The sequence below is a fragment of the Falco naumanni genome, chromosome 3 (genome assembly GCF_017639655.2).
Source record: "Falco naumanni isolate bFalNau1 chromosome 3, bFalNau1.pat, whole genome shotgun sequence".
Classification (NCBI taxonomy): Eukaryota; Metazoa; Chordata; class Aves; order Falconiformes; family Falconidae; genus Falco; species Falco naumanni.
Window position 1 is genome coordinate 34,102,938 of NC_054056.1, and position 23,343 is coordinate 34,126,280.

A 23,343-nucleotide genomic window follows, 5' to 3' on the forward strand; every position below is an offset into this window, starting at 1 on the left:
TGCAAATTTAGATAGGAGATGTAAGTGACCCTCTGCTGTTTCCTGAAGGTGAAAATACAGAGAGATCCTGGAGAGGCAATACTCTGAAGCTGAACTGCAAGGTAACAGCATGAAGCCCCAGTAGAAAGGCCTAGTCCATGTGAAATGCTAGCAGACACACCTCGTTTGTTCTCAAGTGTATTACAGCCCAGGCAAGGAAAACATTAATGTAATCTAAAAGAGGTTATATATTAAGTCTTAAACAAGGCTCCCTGCATCAGCAAGTTGGATGGGAAAGTGCTCCTGAAGTAGCAGATGAGTTTTGTTATCTGACAAAGCCTAAGCAAAAGAAAAAAAAAAGTAACAGAATACAGGCTCCCAAACCACCAACCACAGGGAAAGCTGTAGAAAATAAAAAAAAAACAACAAAACCCACAAACCAGAAAAAAAAAAAGAAAGAGGATCCAACAAATTATTCTGGCCACCCTCAAACGTAAGAATATTCCAAACATCCACGTATGTCAACAGCAATAAAAACAGAAGTCAGAAATTCCAAGTATACTGAGGAATAAAACTCAAGTTTTCAAATATAATCATTCACCCTGGAAAGAAGAGGAATCAAAACCAGGATAAAAAAATAGGAGACCAGAAACAGATTCCTGTAAAACAAACAATACCGTGGCTATTCAACTTCCTTAGTCCCACTTATAGCTAGACTACTTAAGATTAGGCCAAGTGCCCCTACAGAGAAGATTTTGCTTAACACAGATTTTTATGTATTAAAAAAAGCAAAATATAAGAAAAGAAATTCATTAACATTTCACTCCAACATGTCTGTTGGGTCAGACAACTTACAACTAAGTAGGTTTGGTAGGTGAAAAAACACCTTACAAATTCCTCCCATGCACAATAAATTACTTGCTGCCCAGGTCCACCCATCTCTGTATCACTCAGGCTGAATGAAAGGGCCATAAATGGGATGTCAGAGAAAGGCCTGTTCTAGGAGGCACAGGGAAAAAGAGAAACCAAGAAATTCTGGTTTAACAGCCACTATTTAAAAAAAAAAAAAAGATTCAACTGTAATTGTTTTATCACTAAAACCCTGCGTGAAAGTGAAATCATTAGCTGTTCTACATACCTTAAGTAGACTTTCCAGCTCTCAACAGTGGGTGCTCAATACAGGATGAAACATGAAATCTGAAACAAACATTTAAAATTGATTAGGAAGTTTTCATGACCTAACATCAAAGCAGTCAAATATCCAATAAACATAACAGCAAGTAGCTGATATTCTTATTATGAAGACTAAATAACCTTCCAAAAGGAACAAGCTCCAGTACATACCCTACTTTACAAATGCAGATTATTTAGCTAGGAGTCCTCCGGGGAAAAACAAAAACAAAAAAAAAACCGAAACACCAAAACTAGAAAAACAAACAAAAAAGAAAACACACAAAAAAAGTTCTTAGAAGTAGAAGCCAGGGGCTTACATTTGAACTCAAAATAGATACTTCAGAAAGTAAGTTGCCAGAAAACCTGTAGGTCCCATTAAAGCAATCTACGAATCTCACAAGTAGTATGGTTTTGGTATTTTGAAGAAGGAAGGTTAAAGGATTCTTAAGTGAACCTTTAATACAGCTAGCATACATTTAATGGCAATAATTCAATGAGTACTGAAAACCCTATTGAGTGATTCAAAATGCTCGCAGCATCCAGATCTAGAATTAGAAAGAGTGCTTCCCTGGAGAAAAAAAAAAAAATATGTGTGGGAGGAACTAGTGAAAAGCATTTATTTCCTCAGGGTACGTGCATCACAGGACAGCCACGCCAGTTTTTAGCTAAAGTAACGAATACATACAGATATAGCTCAACACACACATGTAATACACTGTCCAGAAACAGTTGTGGGTTTTTATCCTTTAAGGAAATGATCAATCTGAAAGAACTCCAGAATCCAGTAACCTACAGTTAGCGTTGCTACTCGGCTAGTTGGTTTCGCTCTTTTGCCTCTCAAACAATATACTATAGGGACAAAGGCAGTACCAGTAGAAAGCCTAAGCTTGCATATTAAGCATTTAAAATTTGATTTTTAAGAACTGTTTCTGAACCTTTTTCATCTTGGCTACTTAAAGTGTTTCCCACACACAAAGGCCAAAAGATTTCCACAACAGAAGAGAACCTGATGAGATAGAACAACAAAAAAGTTTAAAAACTGTGGAGAAATTTTTTAACTGTTCATCTAAGCTATAATAAACTGAGAAAAATAAGAAAACCAAAATACTTGAATTTCTACATGAAAGCCACAGTAGTCACAGACACTCACCAAAAACATACATTCATACTATCAGAAAAAATATCACTGAAACCTTGAACTGCTTTTATGGTGGCACATAAGAGGAATGGCACTGCCTCAAAATACTAATTCTAAAGTTAACACAGAATCTGTTACATCAGCCTGCTGTCCCATTATTTCTAGCAGTCTGAGCAGCAACAACAGCTTTCTCGATAGTCATGTCTGCTCTGAATATTTTTATGAAATTAGTCATGATTTGGGACAATTTGTGAAAACACCAAGGATTAACACAATGGGAATGACATCATGACAAACCCTTTTTGAAGAGGGAAATTGCTCACAAGGCACTCAGATTAAGAAACCATGCAGTTATTGATTCAATTAAAGATGTTTTCTGATACAGCAAAAGCTACTTTTAATTTCCAAGGACGACAGTAATGACCTTTCCCCACTCTGGGAAGTTACGTCAACAGCACCCTTAAAGCATTTGTCAAAATAATTGTGTGTAATACCATGGGACTTGCTCACATGCAACATCAAAAATGCACCAGACAAATAATAGAAAAATATTATTTTAATTGCTTAGGCATCAATAATGCAAACAGAAGCATGTTAAATTTTCCACACAAGTTATCCCCCTGATTTTCAATAGAACTATCCATGTGTGTAAAACTCAGGGTACAAACGCATGCTACTGTGATTTGATGTTGGATGGCAACCCTGGAGCACAGATAAAGGGCCTCTCTTCTCATCATTAGCTACTAGGAGAGTAACATAGTCAGAGACAATCCAAATAGAGGACCATCTCCGTTACACTTGCAGCTGTTTCCAGGCATACTTTCCCAAGATTTGCTTTTGCAGGTTTACTTTAATAATTACTTAGGAAGCAGGTGGTAGCAAGAACTCTCCTATGTTCAGCTCAAGTTTGGCCAGTTGTAACACTTCTTAAAATAGCAATTAGTCTCATTCTAATAGGGATAAATGCTGAAAGCTTCTAAAGTGGTCAAAAGGAGATTAAATAGAAGTAGTGGTTTGGGTTAAGCAAAGTATTGTGCTTTTATTTCCACCTTTTGTAAAAAGAAATAAGAAAACCTATGTACCTTATAAAATGGTTTATTTAAAGTAAAAAAAAAAAACAAAATACATCTGCTGGGGGGTGGGAAAGGAGGTTTTCATAGCTTTTGAAATTTTTTCTACATTTCTCCACAAGGAAAAGGTTTTCAATAAACTGACGATATTTAAATGTTAAGTTTAACACATCTTTTGTTGTGAAAAACTATTCCTTTTTAGACTTTTTCCAACTGGCTGAAAGTCATCCATCGGTCCAGTTTTATATGTTTCCTTATCTTTTTTACTCAGTTTTACCTATCACTATCTTACCTTATTTTCTTCCTAAAAATCACACATATACCTTCCTGTTTTTTTCAAATAAAAGAGAGTGCATACTTGTAGATCTAAGCATACACATAGACTCTCTGAAATTTTAAGTTTTATCTTCCAGCATCATTCCATTCCCTCTCCAGTTTGACTTCTTCACCAAGCATACCACTGAAGACATGAGCCAATTACTAGCATTCAAGAATAAAAATCTTAAAATATCTTCTAGGCATGGAGTTCATCCCTTAGCATCCACATGTTTTCTGCTACTTTTAAAGCTCTTTGAACATGTTCAAAAAAATTTGTCCTCTGCTCTTTTCTAATCACTCCATTAATTCACTCTTCACAAATTCCTCTCCTAATCCTTCATTCCATTTCAATACAGCAATTCCTCATCTCAAGCCTCACAAAGCTGAAACTGGACCACTAAATATCAACATTACTCATTTCACTTCCCTCTCCTACCTCTGATCCACATCAGCAAAGCAAACAAAACAATTTGGTGTGATGCAACATTTTAATCCTTGTAAAACATTTAACATGATGATATCTGGTCTCTAGTGATGCCCCATTGGCACTACAGCAAGTAACAGGAAAACACCACAAAAGATCAAGCTAGACAGGAAAGACTTCAAGGTCTCTGCCAATGCAGTGGAAGAACAGCAACAGCAATTTCTGGGCACAAGTAGTATTTTCTTTAGCAGAGATACGACATAATAACTAATTTTCTGCAGTATTATTGTTCCTGTGCACATAGTTTTTTAGGTACTCTCCTGTATCTTGCTTTAACAACTGTATATACACAGCTCCTCTACATTTCAAGCAATGAGTGTAATGGACCTGCCTGGAGCATTTTGAGCAGTAGGACCAAGAAGAAACCTACACAGAACAGTACAACACAACCCCGAGTACAGCCTACTGACAAATGACCTACAAATGGCCTTCAGGAAAGTCCCAGAACAGTCAAGGCAGTTACTGAAATCTAGACCAACTCAAAGGCACTATTTGCGTGGACACAATGCTGTGAAGATTTAGTAGTCTTGAAATCTTAAGTGTTTCACCATAATTGGTGTACAAGCACTAATTTGTTCTTAACATTGCTTAGTGGCTTGGACACCAGAAAAATGTAGTCCATAAAGCAGAATTTGGAACAGGTTCATTAGACCCAAACATAGATTCAAGCATGTCACCACAAAGCATACCTGTATGGCCACTGTCAGCCTCACCACCAGTAGTTCTACAGAAACTTTTAACCAGATCATTGTAACAATTTGGGGAAGAAGGGCAAGCTTCAGCAAGGTCAATTCCATATCATATTAAAAACACACAAACAAAAAATGCAGGAGTCTGTACTTACTATTACCTCCTATTCATAAGAGCAATCACACAAAATCAGCTATAAAGATGAAGATTTAACAACATAGAACAGAAGTCCAACATAACATTTAGAACTGCTGTAACAGAGACAGTCCAAAAAACTATCATATTTCAAGTGACAGCTGTGCATTAAGTACTCACATTATATGCACATGGGCACCACAGTTCCCCCCCTCCCCATTTCATTTTGGTTACGTTTCAAATCCTTTCCTCAAGACCCACTACTTTTATCTTGCCTATCCAAAGCTGACCTCAACTCAGCAACCCACAAAATCTACTCTTGATAGAAGTAGTAAAATAAGGGAAAGTATTAAAACAAGCATACTTTGTGCACATTTATTTTCACAACTTACTGCAGTCCTCACTGTTCCTGTACTTCCATTCTGTGATCTCTTGCTTGGTATAATATGACCAATATTCTGCTCCCACTTGAGAATTCAATATCTATTTCAACAGAAATAACAGACTTTTCAAAGAAAAAACTTCAATGCAAGCACCATTTATCTCCAAAGAGCCACACAGATAAATACGTTACAGAACTCCAAAATTTGTTTCCTAGGAAGGGAAGCTCCTGTATTCAGTACTCTCCGCGGATTATGAAACAGTTTAAAGGTTTTGTTTGCCTTTAAGAGAAGAAAAAGCTGATTCAGTTGTAAAATGAAGCAAATGATACACACTCCTGTCTTTAAGATTCCCTCTTCCCTTCTGATGAAAGGAGAGCAAGGCATAAAACTAGCTGTTGAAAGCAGTGAAACAGCATGAGACAAGCAGTACTGCCACCACACAAAGAAACTCTCCCGCTTCTACTAAGGTTGAATAAGCAGGGGCTTATAGCCTATGACACAACTAGACTTTCACTTCATTTAAATCCCCAGCTGAGAATTAATCATCTATGCTGCACACCATCTTCTTCTAAAGGTGCCTAATCTCCTGAAGAAATCCACTTGTGGTTTATTTCACACAAGTAACAAATTCCCATCAACAAGGGAATGAAATTCAGAGTAATAAAACCCAATTTCTTATAAAGATGAAATACTGATGCAAACTCCAGGCAGAAGTTGGGGTAATTGTGTATTTGGCCTTGTATCCTGCTCCTTCAACTCCATTCTTTGACTAAGTTTTACAGGGGCACTGACTATGCTATTTTTGTTTCTGTCCACAACCCGAGAAATACAAGTAATAAACTCAAACTAACATTCACAAAGCATTCAAGAAAAGACAGAACATTCCCACAGGATAAGCACACGCCATATAGGTTTTTTCCCCTATTTCTCTTATAAGCTTCAATCCTTTAACTATGCCATCAAAATACGTGGGCAAAACAAAAGGAATATTATTCACCTCAAAATGCATTGATTTTTCCTGATCACCATTGATTAATTAGTATGTCCAAAACCATTTATGTACATAAGCATTGCTATTATATGCCTTGGGGCAATCCTCCTCCTTGGAGGAGGTCCCCCCTGCCATTGGCCAAAAATCAAACAATTTAAAAGGCAATGCTAAACAAGAAATTCACAAAAATCTGAAATTATTAGATTATCCCAATAACGAGAATTTAGTATCTAGTCTGACTACATACTTTTAGAACTGATTAAACAGAATTTAATACAAATGATGAGGAAAAGATTTCCCCTTGCCTCCACATCACACACGGGGTTTTTTTAAGATGACCTTAGTTCCCTAGACCACAGCAAACTGCTTACAACAAAAATAATCTATACACATGGCACAAATGTACACTCTAAGCTTCACCTTATAGCTTAAAGGCTCCCTGAAAACTCAGATGTAGCACTAAAATGTTCATTTCAGCAGCTTCTGCCTCTGATTTTAACATAGTGATTAAAAAGCTCTCAGATCAATGAGTTTATTCTTTACTTTCATAAGGAACATCTCAAATGCTGGGTGCGTCATTAGTATCAGTTTCCAGCAGAGGCTGTACAAGTACAGACAGCCATGCATACCACATTGTCTTCACACACATTTTCACTGAAGATTACTTAATTCTCTTTCCCCGATCTCAGTACTGATTTATTCCTTCCATGACAAAATGCTCAGAAACATTTTGACTTCCTTCAAAACAGATTAATTCAAGCTACAATTAAGAGGAAGCCTACTGGTGCAACATCAAAATACAAGCTATCACACTGAAGAGTGAAAGACAAAAAGAAAGTATAGATTCACCAGAAGTTCCTATTAATTCTGAAAGCAAAGCTCAGTTTATTAACATGTAATAAAATAAAGTCTTTCATTAAAGAGCAATACCCAAAGGAACAACAACAGTCATCCTCTAAGGCCACTTTATTAACTTGTTTGCACAGTTTAGAAGTCTTGCATGTTTTCTTCCATGAAATTTGTAAAGTGCACAAAAAAGGCAACTAAGCTAATTGTTCTAATATCAGCAACCAGTTTACAATTCTGTTTTTCAAGTCACATCTAGGTAATATCTGCATCTATAGAAGAGCATGACAGTTTAATTTATGGAAAAGATCTTCTCCCCGTGACCTTTACAGCCACAAGTGAGAACAGCATTCCACAAAGAAAATGATGTTTTGCCTGCAACAGATTTACAAAGGTGCACAGTCTCAGGCAATAGCTAACAAGTTCACAGCAAGGAGCTGCTTACAAGAGCTTGGAGAAAAATATCAGTTGCTGGGGTTACTATCAATTACCTTTTGACTATTGGCATAAACCTGAAAATAACAACCTCACATTCTTTACCTGTTAGCATCACTAAAATCAGTGCCAGACAGAACTCAAGAGGTCATCTTGTCCATCTGCCACTCCTGAGGTGGTGATAAACAGCATCTCTTTTCTGACAGATGTCTAATTTGTTAAAGTCTGTCATTGACAACAGTCCCTTCCCTAATCTATTCTAATGGTTTGTTACTCTTAGCATTAGAAGTCTACCTCCACAAGTAACCCAAGTCTTCAGTCCTATTATTTCTCAACTATTTCTTGGTTTAGCTCCCCTAACCCTTTATCTTCTTCATCCTTGTTGAAGCCTAGCGCATGTGAACAACTTAAGACCACACTGTAGGAGATAAAAAGTTAAAATTTCTATTTTTTCATTTCTTGTGTGTCATTCTTGGATATCTTCTTCTACTGAAAGCATCCAGAACAAATGAAAACCCTTTCCCTACCCAAAATTGAACACTGCATTCTAACTAAACAGTACTCAATTCAGTTGAACAGTTACTCCAAGTATTTACTCCCTTGCTACACCACAGTAGAGCATTTTCTGCACCAGCAGAACAAGGTTAATCACAAACTGAGCACCAATCAACCAATAACGTGCACATCTCAGCTTACTCAGCTCTTTCAGAACTTGAAAAGTATGCTTCAAGCAGACATTTGAACAACAGAATTCAAAATGCACTAAACAGAGTAGGAAGAGCAGCTTGAGTTGAGAGGCACCAGAAAAAGTACAGAAAACAGCCAGCTTTGTGATTTATACAAGCTAAAGTGAAAACAACAAGATAATTAATAAACCAACTGGAATCTAGAACCCTCTAGGATATAGTGCTTAAGCCTGAAATAGAAAGTGAGAGCTGATAACAATTCCAAATTATTTTAGCCATTAATTAACAGCATTCCAACAATAGTGCTGTTAACACAAGAGTGAGAACAGAAACTCTAATTTGTAACATCTGCAAAAAGCTTCACTGCAAGCAGGAGACCCTTACATGTCAGTACTGTGTAAAGGTTTCCTGGGTGAAGGGTGGCAATGGAAAACTAGTTAAAAACAGAAAAAAAAATTAAAATTTAAGTCTTCAATACAATTAAAAATGCAACCCAGAGATTAAACCCCTCCAACTTGTGGCTCATCACTTGGGATGTACATTTTTATATCCATATTATCAACCAGGTTTCCCCCCTACTCATAAAATAAAATGTAAGTGCATTGTATTTAGTGAATGCAAATGCAGTTCTGATTCACACCTCATGAAAGGTTAACAAGTACACTGACAAATGTGAATTAATTGCAACGACCATGCCAAGGTTCATTGCAAGCACTAAGATGGCACCTTAAATGAACAACTTTGATCTAACATCATGGTTTCTGCTTTTCCTTATGAAGGGCATTTCAAACCCCTCTACAAAAAGCACTTCAGAATTGTCATGTGTTCCTGTGCCAGTGGACAACACCTGAGCAAAGCACCATCCTTATTTTAAGAGGGAGAACAACAGCGCAGCAGTTAAATTAGTTCAGTCATCAAAAGAGAAAAAAAATAAGCCACAAAAGAGGTAGAAAGAAAATTCTTGCCTCTTGACTTCCAATACTGTGGCTGTACCAGTGTTTCCTGCCTCTTTCTACCACTGGTTAACAAAAACAGTGGTATCAGGCACAAGAGGTCCTAGGCACTGACAAAAATACAAAAATAGCTCAAGTACTGAAACTTGCTGGGGGAAAGGAAGGTAAGCACTAATACAAAATTAAAGAAGTATAAAGTTTAACTTCTTTTGTAAAGAGTTCAAGCAACTGAACTATGAAGGTACCTGTTACACTTTTGTGTGCTACTACCTAAGCAGTAAAATCACTTACGAAGAATTATCTCTGCCTTTAAACAGCATCTACTACAGAAAAGCATCAGTAAAGAAGCAAAGGGGATGAAGGAGGAGTCGCTAAAACCTGAGGCATAAGCAGGCATAAAAGAATGACAAGAGCAGCCCCCAGCAAAAGGAATTTCTGCTTGAAGAAAGGTATTAGAAATGGGGGGGGAGGGATGACATGGGACACAGAGAATGACCAACAGCTAGTGAACATCTTTGTTAATTAACCAACATAGAAAGGAAATGTACTTTTAAACACTAAATTTCTTTTTCTCCTTTCTGTAGTAGTCTTTACTTGAAAAGAGCGGGCAATTAAAACTCCAGTATTCTAAACCACAACATAAGACAATTTTTCCCTCAGAGGACAAAGATTACAACTGCCTCGTCCAAAAACGGAAATCAAGAACTGATACCTGTGTGAAAATAAGAAAATGTCAGTAGTTTTTAAGCTTTCGCACTATCTTTCATAGAAAAAGAAATTTAAAGAATACCTAAAATCAGTAAGAGGAAATTCTCTTTAAGATCACAGAAATCCTGAACCTCAGTGCTACAGAGTATTACTGAGGACAAACTTGCCTCAGCATTCACGCTGAATGTAAAACCTACAGCAGACAGGATGAAACAGGTATTGATTTATATCAATCTCCACCACTGGGTATAACTCAGACATTGGGATTTATAAGTCTCTTACCAGCACTTTCAGCAGCAGTAATGTTGAAGGCAGTGCTAGGAAATTAAGTATCAAATGTTGATGGACCGGGAGACCTTACTGGCTACCGCACATCCCATGGACTGTAGCAGCAAACACTCCTTGCAGCATTAAGACCAATCTGGGGTAAAAAAGCTAGGTACCTGGTTAAAGGGGTGCATTCAGATCTGCAAAATACAGCATTTAGCTCATTTTGAGCTTCTGCCACCCCCTTGCAACCAAATTATTTGCTATCCTAGCAGAAAGAAAACAAGAGTAGCAGCTCCTGCTTCCCATATTAAAAAAAAAACACACACAAAAAACCCCCACACCCACAACACAAAACAGACCAACAAAAAACCCACCAGCTGCTGCTTCTAATATGAACTTGAATCGAGTAAAGGAAAAATTTTATCTGCCTTCCAAAGGATACTTTATAGCCTCAGATGGTCTGCTCCTCCTCCCCTCCCCCAAAACAAAACAAAAGCAGGAATTGCACATTTTCATGTACGGGTAAACAATGAAAACCCCCAAGCATGGCAGCAGGAAGCAGGAGCAGTCAGTAGAACCCTCTGACCTCTTTCTTACTGTCCCAAACAGCAAGAACAGCTTCGGCTCTATCACAATCCTCTGCAAAGGCAATGAAAAGTGCCTCATTTAAGGAGTCTTGACATACACACCGTCTAAACACATCTAAATTTATTGTTTATCAACATACCGAGAATGATAGCAGTGACAAGGAACATGTAATCTCCCATTACTGTCTCCAGGACAACTGATGCACGTGTTTTGCTTACACACTTCTGGTCAAAAGGAAGGAAATTACTCCAGGGTCTTAAAATGAGTTAAATTACAGTTCCACGGGCAGGGAAAGGGCCAAGATTAATCTTTAAGGATTCAGCTCTAAACTGACCTATATTACTCTCCACGAAGTTGGAACCCTGCAGCAAAATGAAACCAAGTTGAACACTTGTCAGTTCCCCTTCCCAGAAAAAAAAAAATAATAAAATACTTCAATGCAATAGGAAGCTAACAAAAACTAAAACTTTTTCTACATGCCCTTTCTGCACTGAACACAATAAAAAAGGGCAGAGGACCAGCGCAGAGAATTAGAGGGTGGAAGAAACAGTCTTGAAGTCATAGGGGACAAAGGAAATCCGATACAGGAGAGTTTTACCTATTCAGCTGTGGACTGCTGCAGACCTAAAGAAAATTTACACAAACTCACAATTAACACCAGTGCAAGCAAATCATCAGATGCTCTCTAACAAAGCCTGTTGCCTTCAGCTTTCATTATTTAACTCTTTCATTCTGATTTTTTACTTGACAGAAATTGCATTCACAGCTTATAAACCAGGTTTCAGAAACTATTCTCCAATTTCTTCTTAATCTATGAACCACTGACACCACCTCTAATCTGCATCTCCAGATTTCAAGTACTGTCAGAGCCAGAGAGCATTCAGTTTCTGTGGTTCTTCTGCCATCTCTGAAACTATTTCTTCCATAGACATGATTCCCTGTGTCAGCTACCTCCAATGACACATCCCTCTGACAAAGCTTTCAAAACATGCCCTTGCAAATTTCAGCAGTTCATACACCTTTCAGCATAACACACCTGGGTAATCACAACAGTCTAGAGACTGTATCTGCTTTATACAAATAGAGAAAATCAGATCAAGCCAGCTGAATTTTTTTGTGCTTTTGGTTGTTTGATTGTAGGCAGGGTTTTTTTTGCATGTGATTTTTTTTATTATTTAATCACTTTCTACTCATGAAGACATAACACTCAAAAGTCCCCACCAGTTGCAAGACTTGCATATCCCAGTGTCAGGATCACTAAACACCGAGCAAGCAACAAACTCCTACCTTCAGAAGCTCACATGGCAGAAAAAGTTACAAAAATTTAGAATAGGGAAAATTTAAAAAATTAAACATAAAACACAAAGCCTGCAGGTTTTACAAGCTGTTCAGTCCCTAAATAGCCACTTTCTTCAACAGTTCATCTGATTAGCCATCAACTACTACCTGAATATGGAGAGCTGGACATCAAAAACAAGAGCTATTAGAAAGATCTATTTCATCATCTCCACAGAAGTCCTTCCTCTCCTACACCAAAAAGACTATTTAAAACCAGATATCTACCTGGATATCACATTTTCCATTTAATTTCCCATTCTTTCAACTTCATGTCTTCCCAATATATACAATAAACCACATTCATTGAACACTGTGGTAGAACACATTGGACTTCTGAGGTTCCTAAGTAGCAGTCATATACAAATCAAGAGACTCACTTGAAATTCATAACAATTTATAAACTCGAAACTTGCATTAATCTGCATTAAGTTATAGGGTTTTTTCTAAACACTTCAAAATATAAAAGACTGCTTTCAGTACAAAAACCACTATCTTGTAGAAGTTGCCATTCAGGGAGACAAGAATCACTGTGGTTCAGATGCTAAATAAGTAGATGCGGAATTAGAGTTTCAATGTTCCTAAATAATTTCTGCTATCATTCCATACAAGAGTTCAAAGTGATACGGTAAGGAGTTGTTTGCTGCAGTTTTTAAAACCCTAACATCTAATTAAAGTCCTTTCAAGAAATTTAGTCAGTAAGTCCATGTTTTCATGTTACTCAGCAATGGTACTTGAAACTTCAGAACTAATACCAGATGAGAGGAAGAACAGATTTAGTCTGGAAATCGCATCTGATGGAGCTAAATATCAGTCACACACTTGAGTTTTCATTGACAAAACCGTACCTTGAGAACACAGAAAGTTCTCTGTTACAGCAGGAAAGACTTTTCCACAAATCCTAAGAGATATAAAAGGAATGGAAATAGCCTGTATTGTTACTATAAATGTTTTATCATATAAAAGACCGTACTGCTACACAAGGCAATGCCTACCAGGGGAAAAAAAAACCCAATCATTTTGTTATACAAATGACAAAATATGAGTTATTTCTTGAGTTACCCTCTTACTGAAAAAAAAAACCCACCATATTTATACATGCATAAAAAAAATAGAAGACAACTCCTAAACCATCAATGTCATGCATTTTACTACTTAACCTCCAAAAAGCACTCCTGCTTTTCTCTGCTCCTATCATCCCCCTCAACAAATATCTATTAGCTTGGTGGAACTTACAAAACCAAGATTCCCCCATTCAACTATTAGTCATGTGGTAAAAAATTATATCAAAAAAATAAAAGCAAAAGCCCTTTCAACAGCATGTAAAGTACTTTGAAACAAAGTTACATCACCACATATGTAGAAGTTGTAACCATTTTTAAAGCTATTTCAGCAAATTACGCATTCAAGACACACCAGTGCTATTCTAAGAATATTCATTTCTTGATTAAGTACTCCAACACACTACTATGTTAACTACATATGCTTAGTACTTTTAATAATACCCAGGGCTGAGGCTGAATAAAGCTTGGAGCTTTTGACAGATAGGTATTATGCCATCTTCCTCTTATGTGTAATTTTAACCTTCACACAAAATAAAAGGTCAACGAACATAAACATCAGTCCAAGCCATGTTGTACAAAAACTGGATTTAAGACATAATAGCACCAAAGGCAAATTAATTTCAGAACTGTTTTTCTCTTGTTGAATATCCTGTAGAGTTTACAGTCCTGTGAGTGAAAATGTGTGCCAGCAACTAGTGTCTCTTCCCTCTTTTGGGTTTGTTTGGGTTCTTTTGTTTGTTTTGTTTTGTTTACAGCACCCCCAAATTTTAGGTCCATTACATTTATTGCACAGGCTCTGATCTCAAACATACACATATATATTCTTTACAGAACCTCAGCCATAATTAAACCTTGCTTTGAGAAAATGAAAGGCTGTGGACCCCATCCACAAATCACACCATACAGGCAAAGGTGTTCCAATAAAGATATGAGGTAGGATAACAACCTGATTTCCAAGGTAACAAAAAAGGAGCCAGGTAGAGAAAGGAAGTGGTGGAATTTTGGACATCAGTAAGATAACAAGCTCTTCCAAAAAAACACGTAACATTTAATATTGTCTGGCCTCAATCCAGTTATGCACTTGACCTTACTGAGGTTTAATAGAATCAGAGATGATAAAGGCAGATTAGGTTTGAGGAATGTGGGACTTTCCCCATTAACACAAGCAAAAAAGAAAAGATTAAATGACCAAAGGCCAAAGGAGTGAATTTTTAAGGGACACTGCAATACCACTTCACTCCCAAGCTAACATTCACATTAAATACTTCAATATGAATCCCCAAGTGTTTCTCCTTTCAAGTGAACTTTTTGTGCAACACATTTACTACAGCACTGCTATTATCCTAGTCAAACTGCCAAAAACTGAGCTGCAGGCTGACGCTGCTACCACACTAGGGCCTACAGGATACACTCTGCTTTCAAAGCACTTAAGTAAGACTGACTACAAGTCAACTAACACAGAAACAATGTAGTGAACAGTCTTTCAGCCAGAAAAAAAAAAGGACGGGGGGAGGGGGGAAATCAAAGAGAAAGACTGTAACTTATTTAAAAAAAAAGCATCATCTGAGTAAAGGCTGTTGGGAAAGAGAATGAATGTGAAAATTGGCAATATACAACATAGGTTTCAAAATTAGTCCCAGGGATTCGAAGAGAAAGATACTCTGTTACAGCTACAGAAGTACAATCTGCACCATACTACAAAAGCAGGTTTACAACCGAAAAGAAAAAAATACCAGATTTCCTCAAGAAACACAAAGGCTACCCTATCCAATCCAACTTCTGTGGTACCAGCCGGGTCGATCCAAAGCCACGCTAAGGAACACTCGCTCCTCTTCCCCGCTACAGATTTCAGAGGCTCTCGCCGCGCTAAAACGTGTCTGTGCCCAAAGAGCTGCCTCTGCTCCTCTTCGGATCACACAACCCCACTCTCCGGCGAGCTCAGTAACAGAATAAATCAATAACAACAACAACAACAACAAAAAAGAAATCACCACACCAAAACCAAACCCCCAAAAACCCCAAAACGCACAAAGAGAAGAAACCTTAACCACTTCCCCCGCGCTCCCACCCAGGCTTTAAGAGGCAACCACAGATTTACCAGCACACCCGGAGAGAGGAAGGGGCAAAGCCCGGCTCCGGCAGCGAGGGGACACCTTCTCCTCCCCCTCCTCCCTTCCCTTTCCCTTTGTTTACTTTACGGACCGTCCCGCTCCGCCTCGCCGAGCCGCGGCCCCGCCACCGCCGAGCCGCCAGCACCTCGCCGCCTCTCGCCACATCCGGTGGGACCGGACCGGCGCGGCCGCCCCGGCCCCGGGGAGCAGGGAGGGCCGACCGCCAGCCGAGCCCCCCGGGCGGGCGGGCAGGGCGGAGGGGCCGGCCGGCTTCGCCCCGGGGAGGAGCGGGGGAGGCAGGCGGTACACCAGATGACCTCTCCCCGCAGGCTCCTCTTATCCTATTCCCTTCCCATCCTGCCCGTCCCACCAACACCGCCCAACGCGGCTCCCTCGCAGACGCCGCTGGCGAGGGAAGGGAAGCGGCGCTGCCCGGACCCCCAGCCCCATATCCGCCTTCCCCCTCGGCCGGCTGCAGCACCTCGCTTGCACCGCGGCCACGGGGCGCCCTCAGCCGCGGGAGGCTTCCCCGGCCGCGGGCACCCACGGCTGCGGTTCGTGGGTGCAGGTACGTGTGTGCGCTCACACAAACCCCGTGGGAGGATGGGGTGTCTCCTGTGCCCCCTCCCCGGCGTCCAAGGCAGCCCCTCCCGAGCAATACAGAAGAAACGGGCAGCTCTGCCCCTCAGGAGACGGGGCCGCCGTCGCACCCCGAGCCCGGGGGGGGGGGGACACGGGGGACACACACGAAAGGAGAACCCGCTGCCCCCCCACACCCCTTTCCACCGCTTCCCTCCCCGTTACGTAAGTTAGGGCCATCGGGGCCGCTGCGCCTTATTCCGCGGGTCCCCCTCGCCCCTTCCGTCCCCTCCTCCTCCCCTCAGGCAGCCCCCGCCGCCAGCACTCACCGCGCTGCGGGCAGCCTCCTCCGGCGGGCGGGCGGAGGGGCCGCGGCGAGCTGGGGGCGAGAAGCAGCGAACTTGTCCCGCCGAGCGCCGGCTGCTGTGGACGCCCGGCTGCCGCTCGCTCTAGGTGGGTCTGCGCGGCGGTGCGGGCAGCTGCCGCCTGCCTGCCTGCCTGCCCGCCCGCCCCGGCCACTCCAGGCCGCTCCCCCGCCCTCCCGGCGCGCTGCACCATGGGATGCGCGGCTGCCCTCTCTCCCCCCTCCCTCCCCGCCCGGCTCGCTCCCCACACTAACATGGCTGCGGGGGATGGAGGGGGGGCGGGCTGCCGCCCCTCAAGCCGGGGGCGGGGGGGAGGCGCCCCGCCCCGCCCCACCTGCGCAGGCGCGGCGTGCGGGCCTCAGGTGGCGCGAGCCGTCAGTCCCCCGCCGCCGCCTGGAATCCTGTCAGGGGCTGAGCGCGGCGGTGGTGATGGCGGCCGGGCGCATCCCTTCCCTCCGCCGGCCTCAAGGGGCTTTTTCCTGCCTCCTTCCCCGAGGCAACGCGGATCCTGAGGGGCCGGGGGGGTGGGGGGTGTTAGCTCGAGAAGAGGGGAGGTTTAACCTCCCTTGTCCTCACTCCGCTTCTCAGAGGCGGCTCTCAAGCTCGGCTCCTCGGTGTCTCCCTGTTCATTTATGACCGGGCGTCCCAGCTGCCTGGAGGCATGAAGACGCCTCAGACAAACTCGCTCTGTTGTCTTGTTCTGGGACCTCTGGCCTTGCTTCATTGCCACGGCGGCACCGGTTGACACAATTGTTCTCTTGTTTCAAGACTAGGATATTCTTTCAAGAAAATACTTGCATATTTACTTACGTATGACCTCAGTGTTTGCGTGCTTGTCAGTCGTTGAGTATATTTAATAACCTAGGTCTGAAACAGTCATTTTAAAAGTCCGTATTAAGCCACCGCTTGCCTCTAGTGGCAGTTGGACTCCCTTTTTGCTCCTCTGCATGCCCCACGCAGCCTGAGCTTGAGCAGATCCTGAACCTCCACCTCTGGAAGTTGCCAGTGTGTCTGGAAACCTGCGGTAGGATGCATTTCACTTTGGATTAAGTGTATCTGGAGCCGACTTAGCTGGCTGGGCTGCCTTTATCGTTGGTAGAGAACTAGTCACTGCAGTGCCATTTGGGATGCGATTCATCTGATCAAATATGGGTAGTTTAAGGTAAGGCATGTCACACTCTTAAACTTACCTATATTTATTAGTTTTAGAGGTACTATAAGGACACTCAAGGGAGCCATGGTTAACAAGTAGGCACCTAGATTGTATATCCAGTTTTTCAGGTGATTCCCACCTAAAATGTCCCAGGCCCCTATAGGAGCCAATCCATCAGGTAAGCTCTGAACAGGATATAAATGCATTGAGCACCGTACAAAAATAAGTCCTAGAAATGTTCTTTTTAACAGCAGTACAGTAATCCTAAGTATCTTTTATAGAAAAATGCTTGGCCATTAGAGGAGAGAGTCCTTTAAGCCGCACAGTGTACGCTGGATGGAATAGTAAATGCACTCTACTCTTTCTACTGAAGCCGGACCACTATGCAGAAATGAAGGAAGGAAGGAAGGAAGAATGATTTCAGTTATTTTATAATTATTGGTCTTGGGATCACTATTGATGCTCTTGCCAGAAAAGGTAGAAATGTGCTAATTAAAATTACTGATGACAGAAAGTTGGGAGACATCAATAAAGAGGATGTTCACAGGAACACAGAGGAAAAATTGAGTGCTCTTGAGGACTGAGATAGTAAAAATGGAAGGAAATGCATGAGTAAAACAGGAGTATATTTTCTGATTAATATACAGGGAAGGGGTGGCATAAATACTGGAAAGAGAAAATGAAAGGGAAAATGGAGCTTCATAAATTTTTATTATATGGTATTTAGCAGTAGCAGGGAATTGCGCTAAATGACCCTTCCAAGCATTTGATCCCAATTATGAATCATTTCTTCTTTGTCTCAGCCTTCATCTAAAGATGTCAAAGTGCTCTAGCCTCTAAGCAAACTTGTGAAGAAGATAGCTATCCTCATTTTTTGTACTGGAAAGCTGAGGCAGTATTTGAGCTGCCAAATTCACACATTATTCGCTTGATGAACAGGCCTAAAAGCAAATAGCTCTTCTCCAGGGCTACATCCTACACATACAAGATAGTAGCAATACCTGCTTTCTGTCATGTGTAGTATATCCTATTGATTTTATATACAGGTTTAATAAACATTCTTCAGGTATATTTTCAAATGTCCTTGCTTTAATAAATAATTACTATTCCTGTGTGTTTATAACTATCCTCTGCAGGTTCCCTGGGCAACATCAGTGTAACCAATTCTCTTCATTTTAGAGGTGAGAAAACTAATAAGAGACATGGGTAATTTATGGAGGAGACAGAGTAATGCTACAGCAATGGTAGAACTGTGAATTTGATTCTTATATTTTTGCTCAATCTTTTAATAGCTACACTTGTTCATACAGAAAAGAAGCGTGCTGTCTGTAGTCTGTGGGAACGTACCCATTGGTTTTAATGGGATAAAGGTAAGCCCAAAATGATAAATCAAATCGATGGTTTGTAGCAATTCCTGAGAAGTCTTTGTTTCAGGTCCTGGTGACAAATTTTTTTGTTGGTTTCTTGTTACTTTCTTTCATCAGCAAGATACTTGTAAGAACTTTCATCAGCAAGATACTTGTTGCCTTCAGCAACAGACTGATTTTGATAAAACACTTGCAAGGAAATCTTTCTTATATTACAGAAAGCAGTTTGTTTTTAGTCAAATGTAAAGGAAGTACCATAAAAGCTGATGATTCAAGCTCTCAGCTGGGAGAGGGGAGCTGTGTTGCTGTCCGATGGAATGTTACATGATTATCCAAAATGATGGCTTTAGCAGAAACTCATGAGACTCAAGTAGGATGAGAGTCATGGCTTCTGTATGGACTATAAGGCATCCAGATTAAAATCTCTGCCATTCCCATGCCCCTCCCCCCCTGCCCCCAACTTCAGGGCCCCATGCAAACTAATTGCCTCTGAGAAAGACACTTCCAGAAGCTCATACATCCTACCTATTGAGAATACCATGAATCGCTCTCTGATTACCCCTATTTTTCTCAATTGTCTAAGGGAGAACCTAGGTAATTAGCCTAAATCTTTACATCACTGAACTTTTATAACTTGTGATTTGCACCTTTGTCTTCTAAGATTCTTGTTTTCTTCTGATTCTTGAGAACTTGTGCAGAAAAGTTAAAGTTAAAAAAGTTAAAGTTTTCTTGCCATGTCTGTCTACACAGAAGTTGTTGGTAAGTGGAAAAAAGACTATCCCCTATGATTTATTATCAGATGATTAATATTGAGGTAAGACATTCAATTTATTACTAATGGTATTATTTGCCTAATCCATGCCATTATCTCATTTAATTTACAGTGATTATTAAACCTGTGCTGCATTGGTATAGACAAAAAGGTAGGAGACTTCATTATAGTGTAGCATGTATTGTCTTTCCTTTTATTAAGTGATGGAGCTGGGGGAAATGGCTCTAATGAGAGCTAGTTCTTTCCAGCATTTTGGAGAACAGCTTCAGTCTGGCATATTCAGCTTTTCTGCAGGATGGTAAATATTTATTAAAGCAACCAGAGTGATCAGGCTTATTAAAGACAGGTAGCTCTGAACTGTGGGGCTGTTTCAAGCTGTGACAATGAAATGCAGGGGGATTTGGGAAAAAAGGAGAAAATGGCAAGATGTTAAGTATTTCACAATATACACAGTAACATTCTTCATTGTAAGAGGGAATGTGTAGATGTCTTTTTTTTTTTTTTTTTAATCATCTAAATCAACCTGAAATGAAGAAGTCTTCAAGTGCATTCGTAAGGAGTCTACATAGTACTCTGACCTTGGTAAGGAAATGAATATAGCAGATAAGTAGATAGAAATAAAATGACAATGCCTGTCATATCAGAGTTACAATCTGCTGCAAACCTGATGGTGCAAGTTTTTCTGATGTGGGAGTTTTCATATTTAGTTTGTAGGGTCAGCAGCATGGGTTACCTTGAGGGACCAGGTCCTACCTACATTTAACAGTGAATAATGCCACACAGATGGAGGATGCATGTTACAGCAGTTAGAGCCACAGTGGTACATGCAGCCTCATGGCTAGAATTACAGACTTGAACAATTAAGGGCACCAAAATGTAAATAATCTTGATATGCACATCTCTGCTGCTCTCTGGATTTAAAAAAAAAAAAAGACAAACCATTATATTAGCATTTCTGTGCAGCACCTAGAGTAGAAATGGAATGGAAAGTCACAAATGGAGGTTTTTCTAATTTATTAAAAAACAAAACAAACCACAAATTCTTAAGAAAAGCTCCAAGACAAGTTGGCAAAATTGCGCAAGATCAGGAAGTAATTTTCAGGTGGAAAAAACTACCTACCAGCTGGGAGACCCACTTGATGAGTTGCTGTTATTAACTAAGACCTCCAAAGCAAATGTTAATGTGTTAATTAGAAGCAGGGTAATAACCTCCCAGATTTCCCAGTGGGAAACAAAAAACCCAAACCAAACCAAAAACAAGACTATTTTTTTTCTGGCTATAACTGGTTAAAACCAAACATGTCAGCAAGGGACCCCCCCCACCCACCCCCAGTACTGCTTCTTCATTTTCTGAAGCGTTTGCAGCATTGCTGCCCAATTGGTAATGTAGACCACCTTACCTGGCATTTCAGCATGGTGACTAGATGGAAGCACGGAATCCAGAAGTTTATCTTTCCAGAAAATCAAACAAAATCTCTATCCTGACTGGTAGCTTTGATTTCTAGAAAGAAAGAAAAAGTCCCGCATTGGCTTAGACTGGTTCCAAGTAAGAAAAAAGTAAGAAAAGGAAATTAAAAGGGAAGAGGAGAGATTCATTTTCTGTCTGTCCTGTCAGTATAAAAACACAAGAGTCTGAATGAGCTCTCACACGGAGCCCTACTCATTTTATTTTGGCTTCCATGATAGAAATCAACTTTTTTTTTTTTGTTTTGTTTTGTGGTTTTTGGTTTTTTTTTGCTAACCAACCTTCAGACAAACTTGTAGCCAAGCAAAATCAAACCATATGTTTTAAAATTGCATTCTGTTGAGACCAAACAGCATAAAGGGATGTAGCTCTTACGGACATTTAGGAAACACTTGAATTCTTTGACTTACCTTCTGTAGTTTTTTACCATTTGGATGCCTTGAGCTGTGTTGCATGCTTTTCTCAGAAAGGCTCAAGAGAGATGGAGGGTATTCAGGTGTATGCATTATCCGCGGGGCTAGCTTGTGGGAAAGCCAGGACTGGAGCCACAGTACTTACATTCCAGGAGCGCATTTGATGACTTTCCCGGTAAAGACACAGCCTTTCTTATCTCTCAGCTCTGAGCCAACCCACGATCCTTATATTTTCATTTAGTATTCATAAGAATTGAAAAAACTCCTTTTTTTTATTATTATTATTTTGTCTTTACACGTTCTGGTTCTTTGTGATTAATCAGATCAACTCAGCTTTTTGCAGGAACTGTGACAGTAGCGGCATCACTCTGTTCTCTCTCAAATTCCTCCCAAAATCCCTTCAGCTGCTTTGGTAAGCTTACACTTTTACTGTGGAGTCCCTTGATGTGTAAAATATATGTGATGTTTTGATCAAAGGAGTTCTTGTACTTAATGTAAATTTCAACACACTTATAGCAGTCAGATGTGAATGTATAGATCTAATCCTCCTGTTCACCACTGGGCCCACAGGACATCAGTACAGCTAGCAAGGAGTGCAGGGATGATTGGTGAGGAATATTTTAACTTCTATATTTGATTTTAAGACTGCGTTAAGCTTTATCCATTTATGATAAGATTAACTAATGTTCTGAACACCTATCATCTGAAAGGTTACAACGATCACATTTGGGAACAGTTGTCTTTTTTTCTTTCACATTTTTTTCAACATCTGAGCGAATAGCCAAAAAAAAATCTCCTTTCTGCAATCCTTTTGGCCACTTTAAGTGGCGTTTTAGATATCAGAGAATTATTTTCTGTAGATTTATTTTCAAACACAAAACCAAATACATTAAGTAGGGAGACTGTTTTCTGTGGGGTATTAATGGTCATTGCTGACCAGTCTCATATTCAGTGAGTGATTTTGAATGTATGTGAACATTGGTTTTTCTGATGTTTTGTTTATTTTCCAGTCTCTGTTTATTCAACTGTAGTATCTACAAATTTATCAACGTAATTTTTAATTCTAGGTGGAAGGAGTTCTGAAGAGACAATGCCACCTTGGAATCTGTCCCAGAATCTTGAAGACTTTGATACTACTTTGATTTGGAATTTAGGAGTGGCATACAGGACTGGTAGTTGTTCCATATGCCTTTCCAGTGAGTTACAGGGTTCTTCTTATTTTCCCTGAAGTTGTGGCCCTGGAAATTTACTCTTTCTCTCCTCTCTAACAAAAGAATAGAGATGAGGGGCTCTAATTGCTCCATTGGACCAAGTGTCATTGGCTTTCATAACTGTGTAGGATGTGGTGAAGAGGACATGTTCTAGCAGCGACTTGTGGGGTGGGGTGAGTCTTCCTATCCTGTATCCTGTTGCAGAGGCAATCCTCTTGCATTATATTTTCCTCTTGTTAAAAAGAGTTACTTTAAGTTACAGGCCAAGATACTGCTGACCTGTATGAATTCATTTTACAATGGCTGTGTAGAGAGTCCCTGCTGTCTACATGAAGTCATTACTTGGGAACCACTGAATGAGTTACCTCATAAATTTAAGTCAGCCAGCAGAAGGCTTCTGTCATTCCTTTGATTTGTTCATCCTGTGCTACTTTGAAAGGTGGAATAAAAATGGAATAAAAGAGGATTGTAATTTTCTTGAGTTCAGGTCCTTGCTCTTCAGCTGCCTAATTAAAAATCGATCATTTATTCTCCTTTAGGATTCTGCAAAGAAAGGGTACTGCTCTTACAAGTTTTTGAAGGGAGCCTCTGCAATGGATAAAATACAGAGCTAATTATCATAGCAGGTACGTTTAGAAGACAGCAATGCACTGGAAAATAC

General features: G+C 40.3%; 1 protein-coding gene and 1 long non-coding RNA gene across 6 annotated transcripts in view; one reads left to right on the forward strand and one right to left on the reverse strand.

Moving 5' to 3' along the window:
• Positions 1-16,471, reverse strand: part of PTK2 (protein tyrosine kinase 2) — a 224,032-nt gene extending 207,561 nt beyond the window's left edge. For 2 of the 5 annotated variants that reach the window (XM_040588398.1, XM_040588393.1), the window contains exons 1-2: positions 16,266-16,471; positions 1,118-1,176 (exon numbers count right to left, since the gene is read on the reverse strand). The gene's annotated coding sequence lies outside the window, so the exon portion shown is untranslated. Of the gene's footprint in view, positions 1-1,117; positions 1,177-5,379; positions 5,399-15,344; positions 15,363-15,448; positions 15,471-16,265 lie in introns of those variants that run through there. The other 3 variants (XM_040588395.1, XM_040588396.1, XM_040588397.1) reach the window with 3 other exon arrangements.
• A 98-nt stretch (positions 16,472-16,569) lies between these two features.
• On the forward strand, positions 16,570-23,127 carry LOC121085584. Its single transcript, XR_005827111.1, has 3 exons — positions 16,570-20,175; positions 21,805-21,883; positions 22,539-23,127. It is a non-coding gene; the product is annotated as an uncharacterized LOC121085584 (long non-coding RNA).
• The last annotated feature ends 216 nt before the right edge of the window (positions 23,128-23,343 follow it).